At 38.9% G+C, this 9,736-nt stretch overlaps 1 protein-coding gene across 4 annotated transcripts in view; it reads left to right on the top strand.

Moving 5' to 3' along the window:
- Positions 1-8: 8 nt before the first annotated feature.
- CDON (cell adhesion associated, oncogene regulated) overlaps positions 9-9,736 on the top strand; it is a 103,456-nt gene continuing 93,728 nt past the window's right edge. For 2 of the 4 annotated variants that reach the window (XM_025216306.1, XM_025216309.1), the window contains exon 1: positions 9-115. The gene's annotated coding sequence lies outside the window, so the exon portion shown is untranslated. Of the gene's footprint in view, positions 116-295; positions 316-337; positions 852-9,736 lie in introns of those variants that run through there. The other 2 variants (XM_025216308.1, XM_025216307.1) reach the window with 2 other exon arrangements.

Genomic DNA, 9,736 nt, shown 5'->3' on the forward strand with positions numbered 1-9,736 from the left:
GAGCCGCGGGGAGCTTCGAGCTGCTGCCAGGGGTCGGGAGCTCCAGGCCTCTGGGCGCGATCGCAGGGCCAGCCCGCGGGCAGCAGACACGGGCCCCAGGGCTCGTCGCCGTGTGGTAAATACAAGCATACACTTGTGTCTTGCGGCAGAGACTCGCGCCGGGCGGAGCGGGGCCCGGTCTGGCGCGCAGCTGTCAAAGTCGGACCCTGGGCGGGGGTACTGGCGTGCAGCTCGCGGGAGCGGAGGGCGCGTTGCGCAGGGTGCTGGGAGGGGCCGCCCGCAGCAGACACGGGCCCCAGGGCTCGTCGCCGTGTGGTAAATACAAGCATACACTTGTGTCTTGCGGCAGAGACTCGCGCCGGGCGGAGCGGGGCCCGGTCTGGCGCGCAGCTGTCAAAGTCGGACCCTGGGCGGGGGTACTGGCGTGCAGCTCGCGGGAGCGGAGGGCGCGTTGCGCAGGGTGCTGGGAGGGGCCGCCCCTGGGGGCGAGGGCACGTCACGCTCCGCGTGCAGCAAGTTGCTGTTGGGTTATAACCACTGCTCTACCAGCAGCACTCGTACTGCCCCGAGCACGCGCTGGTGCGCTCGCACGTGTCCAAAATGTGTAGTGTACAGATCAGCAGCTTGGAGAAGTAGGCAGCTACTGTCAAGAGGGGGGACACCTCTTGAGGCTGAGTTTAGGTGTAGTACTTTAACTACTAAAAACAAAGTAATACTTACTTTTTAATTTCTGCTCCTGTGTGAGGTGGCTTTTATTATTGTTCGACTGCATTAGTTAAGGCATAAGCATCAGAGGAAGACCCAGTTTCATGAAGGAAGTTTAGCAGAGCTCCCAGAAGATCATTGGTGAGGTAATGCCTTATTCTTGCCCTGTTTGAACTGCTCCTGTTCAGACTTTTTTAATATTTTAGAAAAAATACTCGGGTATATTTTTTGGGTGTTAAACTTACTATCTTGGAACATACTGATCCAGCCCTTCTGGCTTGCTTCATTTCTTGCCTACTGTTGCAGGTGGTTTGACTTTTGAAGTGATGTAATTAAATTGACTGTTTAAATGAGTTGCTTTATGCAGGTCAGCAAGGCAGGGTTGAATGAACTCTTGTGTAACAGAATGCGGGCTCTTGTCACAGTTCCCCCCTAACATTGAAAGGTAAACCTGATTGAATTGTTCTTGTTCCAGTGTCTGCAGTGTCTCATCAGGCATGGTTGCCAGTTTGGTAAAACATTTCCATGACCTCCTTTGCTCATGTTAAATTAGGTAGATGGCACTTACATGCTGGATTCTTAGTTTAATGGAAGCTGTGGCAAAAGTTTCAATTCCTTAGAATTTTTTTCCCTTATACAACTAGTCGTGTGGACTGAAGCATGGAAATTTGTGGTTCTGTTTGTCTTTTTGTTTTAATGGAAGTTTGGGGAAGATCCCAGAAGTCGCATTGTATTACATTTTTAATAGTAAAAGTAGTCCAGTTTATTCTTTTCTTTAAATTCTCCAGTGCGGGCACGTAGTAGAATCTCTTGGATGCCGTCCTTGTTTGGATGTCAGGATTACAATACAGAATGATGCCCTTCTAGCAGCACACTTGTAGAACAATGCTGATTGTCTGCTCCGAGGTGTAAACAAAGTTGTAAACAAAAATGATTGAAAACTAATGAAGTTGTTACTTTGTTATTGGTCTCAATACTTCCAGAATTAAAAAGCATCTTTAAAATTATAATGGATGTTTTAATATTGTAACTAGATTTTTTTTTTTTCTTTTCAAACATGCATTCTAAAATTGGGGTGGGGGCACGGATTGTTGCCAGTTTTATTTGTAATGCTTGTTTGTATCTAAGTGGAATGGGTTAAAGGGGATTTTTATCCTTAGTTAAAAGGAAAGCGCATTCCTGTATAGAATGATATGGATTGTCACTCTTAAAGTCATAACTTACAAGGAAATGAAACCTTTTCCATGATTTCTTTTTTCATTCCCTACAGTATCACCCTCGTGATTTGAATAATAGTACTGAGGTGATATTATTAATGTGGCTTTTTGAAATCAAACTAATTATATTTGCCTGAAAGAGCCACATTAGTGTGATTCTAGCTCCCTGATGCCTTTTTGGAGCCCTGGAGACAGCCTAGTGAATAGGGCTGAAAATTCATTCTGTATTTGATTAAATGGAACAGACTCGTTGCTCCTTACCCCAGCAGGGGCTATGAGATCTCTTGATCCCCGAAGCGGCTCAGAGACCCTGGGAATTCCATTAGCGAGCACCTGAGGAATGTCTGCCCTGCAGTGCCTTTTTTGATGATAGTGGGGGGAGAAAAGTAGTAGTATTGCGGAGTTGATTGTGGGCGGGGAGGATACATTAGAAGAATCTATATGTTGGAAGATCTAAAATCAAGGCATGACTTAACAGCTTATCTTTGTAAGAGAAAAGCCCAACCCAAAAGCACACTAATAGTCAGGATTCATATTTAAAGTAGAACTGTGGTGTGTTTTGGGCACAGAAACTTAACTCATCCACACTGTTTTTTGAAACCATCTGATTCTTTATTCAGTCTGCAAGACAGATTGGTGGAAAACAAATATTAAAACCAAGCACATAGTGACAGACTGGGTGAGTTTTTTTGGTTTTTTTTTTTTTAAAGCATCTTTAGAATACAATTTAAAATGTTAGCTCTTTTGCCTTGAATTTAACTGTTAATGATCTGGTGGTTTACTGTGGTCTGACCATGAAAGGAAACTTGAATCTTCTGTTAACTTGTCATCTCAAATGTTAATTTTTACATTTTTGTTTCAGTTTTGCATAGGTCTAAAGTGTGCTGCTAGAAGAATGTAAACACATTGTGTACTATTTTTATTGCCTGGAAGCTTTAATGTCTGTTTTATCTAATAAAGCTTTCTCTACGATCAGTGTCCTCCAAGCCCCTAAAGCAAAATATGAATGTATAATTTTGAGAATCCTGCTTTAATGCTTTAAAACTCTTTGGGACTTTATAAATTTGTATTTTATATTAATCTTTTCTTGACGCAGTTAAGTAGATTTTTATCAAAGTCATTTTTTGTTCTTCAATTTAAAATTGATACTAGCTAACTAGCTTTATGGCTTTTTTTCCCCCTTGAATGGGGGAAGCTATATGACTGATACATTTTAATGGAAGCATTTCAGTCAACCTTAAGCTCTTAGAACAGAACGCTCTTGCATCTCTGAGTGTTCCTTTTCTTCTTCTTTTTCTTTTTTTTCTTTTCTTTTAATTTGATCAAAAGTAGAAATATGAATGTAAGCATTTAAACATATGGCACTCCCTGTGCTTTTTTTTTAAGGCATTATGTCACTAGGAAGTCTGGAAAGTTTTAAAATTTCATTTGAACACACGTAAGAGAAGCAAAATATAATTTTCCATATTCTGTCATTTCCTTATGACTTCAAAGGGCTGTTAATTTTATAAATATGACTTCTTGCCAGGTATCTTATGTTTTAGTTGCATTGCTTATATATTGCTTGCATCATGCGAAGCATATAGCTATGTAAGTGCTTTCTCTTACATTCTTAGAAACAAGTAATAAAGAATAACATTAAATGCATATACTTACAATCAAGCTGTCAGTTTAGTATTTTATGTCTAATTTTGTAACCACACAACTCTATGAATGGCATGGTTATACACATCATTTAAATGTATGTATTAAATTGTCATTTTGCAGTCATCTGTAATTAGGATTACTTGGTGGGTATATGCACCTTTTCAGGTGTGCTGGTTTCCTTACAGATGTTTTCAGTTCATGAACTCAAACAAAACAGGTCACCTTGATATTTGTGTCTTTTAATATAAAGCTGCATTTGTACAGACTGTTTGAAAATGTACTTTTAAGATAAACTGAACACCAAAGAAATACCATACTTCCTGCTAAAAAAAGTAACTTTAGGGAAAAGCTGTGTTTTTGTATAGGACATCTTAGTTGATGGTGGCCACAGTCTGTTTCCTAATATTGCTGTGATATTCACAAGCTGAACCTTTCGTGAGTATTTTTAAACTTTTTATGGCATAAATCTATCAGAAGCTTTGCTAAATTTTAGAGTATAAATAACTATAAGGAGAGTGTTGGTATTTTTAAGGGCTAAAATGGATTCCAAGGTGACTTGTAAAGCGTAGTAAGACTGGTTGCTACCCAGACAGGTTTCAAAACAGGACACGTGCACATACTGCTGTATCAGTAAGTGCACTTTTCACATTGGAGAGGATATAGGAAAGGAGACTTCCACCTGTTTGATTCCACCATATTGCAGAAAGGACATTGTAGACTTATGAAGTGATATAGCAAGCAGAAGTTTGTGTCACTTAATGCTTAAATTTTGTTCAGTGATTTTTACTTTTACTTTTGAAGCTAGAGGTGAAAATAGAACTACTAAAACAACACTCATTGACCTATGCTTAAAAACAGAGTGGAACTAAGGGGCAGATGGTAATAAATTGGAACTATCCCAGAAAATAAGGAAGTCTGTTATACTGAGTACTCTATTGATGCTACTTGAATTATGACATAATTTGATTTTTTTTTTTTAATAAGCATGTTTGAGTACTACTAAAATGTGCTTGCATGGCAAATGCAGTATACATTGGGTGTTGCCTTCAAATTGCGGTACGTGCTGTTGGAGTGTCCTGCTTCACTGTGATGCTTTAGCAGAATTTGGTAATCACATTTAACAGACACTGAAAAGTAAGTTCTTGAAAAATAGCCTGGATTTATTACTTTTGTTTTTACTGACTTGTAGAAACTTGTGGTTCTTTTCTTGTCCTCTCATTTTCCAGTCTTTGGACTTCATGTTTTTTATTTCACTGTTTCTTAGAACACAAATGACTAGCTATGCTTTTTTGGTACACTAGCCCTTACACATGCTTATCAATGCTCTTAGGGGACAGTGTTAGTCACTGTGTACTCCCTCTGCTGGCCATCTTTTACACTGTGCAGTACTGCGGTGAAATCCAATATTCCAGAGGAACAGTGGCTGCTAGGCTTTTGTGGGGTGGAGGTGGGGTTTAAATACATTTCTTAGTAGGCCTAGTATAAAAACAAAAACCCAAATTTTTTTTGGATGATGTAAACATAATTTCTAAAGGTATGGTTTTCTGTTCTCAAGTGCTGTAAATCCATAACTCCTACTGTGACTCATCCTGATGTGGCAGGCTGTATCAAGATGCAGCTGTAATGTAAATTCAACTAAAATCATCTGAGGCTTTTAAACAATGAGTCTCAAAACACCCTTACAGATTAAGCAGTGTCCATTCCATAGACTGAAAAAATGCAAGCGAAAGAGGCTGTAGTTCACTAACATGAGCACGGCCAGGTAGTACCAAAGCTGGGAATAAAATCCTTGTAATCTGACTCTTGAATTCTGCTTTATTTAGATTCAACCTTCCTTGTTCAATAAGACCTCTTGTAGTACCAAACCCACTAAACTTACTCAGGCAACCACTTAAGAACAGAATTTCTGTGTTTTCTCTAGTAGAGAAAATTTAATTTCTTTGATAGTCTTCGATGCTTAATAGAAAAAATGATCTACGTGACCAGTGGGAAGTGAAGTAGAGGAAGCAGCAGAAGTGCTGACATTGCTAAATGATTTTATGAATTATTTTTATACATATGTGTATATCCTTTCTGTGTCAAGTCTTCAGGTTCTGTCACTGTAAAACAAATTTAATAGTTTTTAAGGCCAGTCAGGACCATTTGATCACTTAATGTGACCTCTTATGTCACACACCATTGCATTTCACCTGCCTACTCCTTCATTGAGCTCAGTAACATTTGATTTAAAGCATACCTTCCGGAAATGCATTGCGTCTTGATTTGAAGAAATCAAGAGTTGGAGAAGCCAATACTTCCTTGGTAGTTTGTTCCAGTGGTCATTCATCTTACTGTTAAAAACATGTCTAATTTCTAATTTGAAAATTTGCCTGACTTCAGTTTCCAGTCATTTGGTTTTTGTTATGCCTCTCTTCTAGATTAAAAAGCATTTTTTTTTCCTCATTGAAGTTACTCAAACACTGTAATCAAGTCGCATATCAGTATTCTTTTTGATAAGCTTAAAGGATTGTGGGATTTAAGGAGCTCAATGTAAGCCATTTTTATCCATTCCTTGAATTATTTTGTGGCTCTTTCCTGCACCATCTCCAATTTTTCAACAGTGGGAACATGGAAATGGAGCCTTACAACAACAGCATAATATTACTGGGACCCACAGGACTTGCCAACCAGTTAGCAGGAGCTGGAAAGTACATTTTGCTGTTGGTTGGGTTGGGTGGAAGCAAAATTCTGGTTGTGGGAATTTGCAGAAACAGATTGGTATAAATAAGTAAATAAAGTCAGGCAGTTTGTTCTAAGTGCAGGATTCAGTGGGATTTAAGTTGCAAATGGGTGTAGGACAAAAATACCAAGGGGGTGGGAGGGGAGGGGAGGTGTGGGAACACATGGATGGAAACAAGTCAGAAAATTTCTGTGGGGTGGATTAGAAGTGGGATTAAATATATAGTCCTGTGCAAGCCTCTATACCAGAACTGTATGTAGACCTCTTAACATCAGTCTCATCGACGCTTTGTAAAGATAAAAATGACCTCCTTTTCTCTATTTGCCATCCCCCTATGTGTTTATCCAAAGCTTGCATTAATGATTTTTAGCCAAAGCATCCAATGACTCTTGATATTGAGTTGTTTTTTTGACCATCAAATCCTTTTCCGAATCTGCCTTCCAGGATACAGTCTGTCCTTCTGGATGGTACTGCCCGCAGATGTGACTTTTCCTCCCAGATGTTTGACTTTTGATTTGACTATGTTAAAATGAATTTCTTTGATTTGGGTTGAGTCAAAGATGGGATCCAGACTGCTGTACAAGTATGTACTGCCTTAAATTATGATTCGACTGATTTTTATTATCCATAAATATTATCAAGAGTGCTTTTTTTAAAATTTGTTTTATTAATGATCTGGAAGTCGGTGTAAAGATGTAGAATAAAATTTGGACTAATACATATCCCTTCAAACCTTTGTATCCCTGTTCAATAAAGACTTTCCGTTAACTAATTTCTAGACTAATTTTTGAGATAAGGAAATAGATTAACATTGTCTATTTTTTTGATGTAGCATAGTGCACTTTTTAATGAAAATGTTGCAAGGTACAAATTCAGATACCATACAAAAGTCTGTTGTGTCTAAACATTTGCTTTTATCAGTTAAAGTTGCGATATCTTCAAGAATGAAATCAGGCTGTTTGACATAAATTGTTTTGTTTTCCACAACTCTGTTGATTGGCATGAACTGCATGCCTGTCCTTCCAGTATATGTCTCCCCAAATTAATGTCCCTTATTTCTTTGTGCATACTGCAGGTGGGAGTGGGGGAGGGAAGTAACTTCTCATGCTTTTTCCCTAATCTGTAACAGGCTTCTTTTCATACCCTTAAGACTTGTGAGTACTTTGAGCCACACACGTTTCAGGTTTTCTCTTCTGGAGTTAGTGATAACTCTGCATGTTCATATCCTTAATCTGCTGTGAGGGCTTTCCTATGTAATGTGTTGCCTCCTCCATGGCAAGCGCCTATGTGCACTGCATACGGTTACCTTTCAGTAAGTGGAAGGTATACGATAGTAAATTATACCTCTTTCAGTGAGGTTCCCTCTTGCCTGCTCCCCTTTCTTCCTCCCTGCCAGTAAATTGTTGTGTTTCAATACCCTAAAACAAGTGGAGGTTTCTTTAGTGCACCACCTCCCCCTCCAGTTTGTGTGCTCAATCTGTCATCCTTAAACAGATGATAACTAGAATTTTTAACATACTTCATGTGAATTGTTCTTCCACCTTCAGTACTATCACATTCACATTTTCACAAATGAGAATTTCTGCATTCCCTTGCTTGTTATGGAAGTTCTAGTATTGGTTTGTTTTGTTTTTTTTTTTAAGCATGGAAAAATGACGGTCTTCATGTACTATATACAAGTTCAGTTTCTATGTCTGAGTTTGGGGTTGTTCTGTATTTGTTTTCTAAATAGTGTCCTCTTGAATTGCTACCTTAATGTCTCCTTGCAGGTAAGTCTCATCTGCAACAGAGATTAGCCACCCTACTGCATGCTGTTGTATTAGAGCTCCCTTTGTCACTGGAAAGTAACCCTGTGTTAAGCCAAAACTTCCTTATTTATACCAGGTCTGTAGCTAACGTTTAACCCTTCAATATTCTTCTGCGTTCTTATTTATGGGAAATAGAAGGATGTGGAGAAGACTACATTGACTTGCTGCTTCTGGGATCTTGGAATAGAAATGAAATCTCTTATGCTTTTCTAAATTTTGTATCGACTCTCTTAAGAGTTCAGTATCACCTGACAGGTCCCTACTGATGACTTCAGCATTCTACAAGATTTTGTCATTACATCTCACTTGTACAATGGGGAGCAGTCCGTTTCTTTTGTTATCTTTGTGGGCCTTTCTGAATTCTCTGTATGCTCCTCTTACTATAGAATTACCAATGAAAATAGCTTACTTTCTTTAAGAACTCTTGGTAATGGCATACTGCAAGGATGTCTTTAAGGTATATTCCCTGAAGGCTTTTTCATATCTCCAAAGTGAAGTTCATAGGTTGTTGACTATCTGCTAATGATTAGATGCTCTTTAGTGGGTTGAATGTATCCTAATTCTGTTCTTCCTTGGTCACCTGTCCTCCTCAAAGTTTCTGCCCTCTCCACCTCCTTATGGCCAAGCCTTACCCCTTTGATGTCTGTGGCAATTATTTTGCAATTCATTTGTCCAAGACATCCCTCTTGAATCCTGCATAGTGGCATTTGCACTTCCAGATCACTTCTCTTTTTCTAGGTGGAGGGGAATGTACTTGATGCACTCCTGTCTTTCAGTAGAGAAGAGAATAAAACAGATGGAGGCTGGTTTTAATAGCTGAGCAACAAAAGAATATCTTGCTGCTCAACCCCTACTTGCACAGAACTGCATTACCCCTTCAGAACAGATTTGCAGTCTGTTCTATCAAACACATACACGAGAAAACACTTGAAGGAAGGGGACTCATTCCTATCACTGCTGAGACCAACCCTAAAACCATAACTAAAGTATGAAGGTGTACCTGGGGATTTGGTTTCTCGGAATTCTAGGATTGTAAGTATATTATAAAAAATAATAGTATTGATTCAAAGTGTATGTATCTACATGTGTCTTAATGTTTGTGGTATTTCTTAAAGCTAAGCAGTGTTATATGCGTAGCAAAGAATTTTAAAATAAAATTGTGTTGTATGAATTAAGTGTGTAATCATTGTGAAATCGTGCAAGTAGCTAAAAATTTCCCCAGCCAGTGCATCAAACGAATCAGTAAGTTGTGTGGCATTTTTCTCTATTCCATAACCCACTAGAGACAAGGGGGTGCATGTGTGTAAAAGGGACTTCTGGAAGGCTTTTTCTCTCGTAGATGCCTTTTTCCCAAGAACAAATTTCTTGGGAGGATACACCCCTTCTCCAGGAGAGTTGTTTAACTGTGGTACCCTGTCATACACAAAGAAGACCTTTTAAAATACATACATACTGTTTTTGTCTGGTTGGAGAAAGTATGTTTTTTGTCCCGTCAGATATGCTGGTATAATTTCTCACAGCTGTTGCAGATCGCATTCAATTATCTACTCTTGCCAAATATTTAAGCTAAATAGAAGTGTTTTTTCTGTCCTAAATAAGATGAACCTCTCAAAAGTCCTTTACATGTTCTCATTTTGAGA

This window comes from Alligator sinensis, unplaced genomic scaffold, assembly GCF_000455745.1.
Source record: "Alligator sinensis unplaced genomic scaffold, ASM45574v1 scaffold1368_1, whole genome shotgun sequence".
Lineage (NCBI taxonomy): Eukaryota > Metazoa > Chordata > Crocodylia > Alligatoridae > Alligator > Alligator sinensis.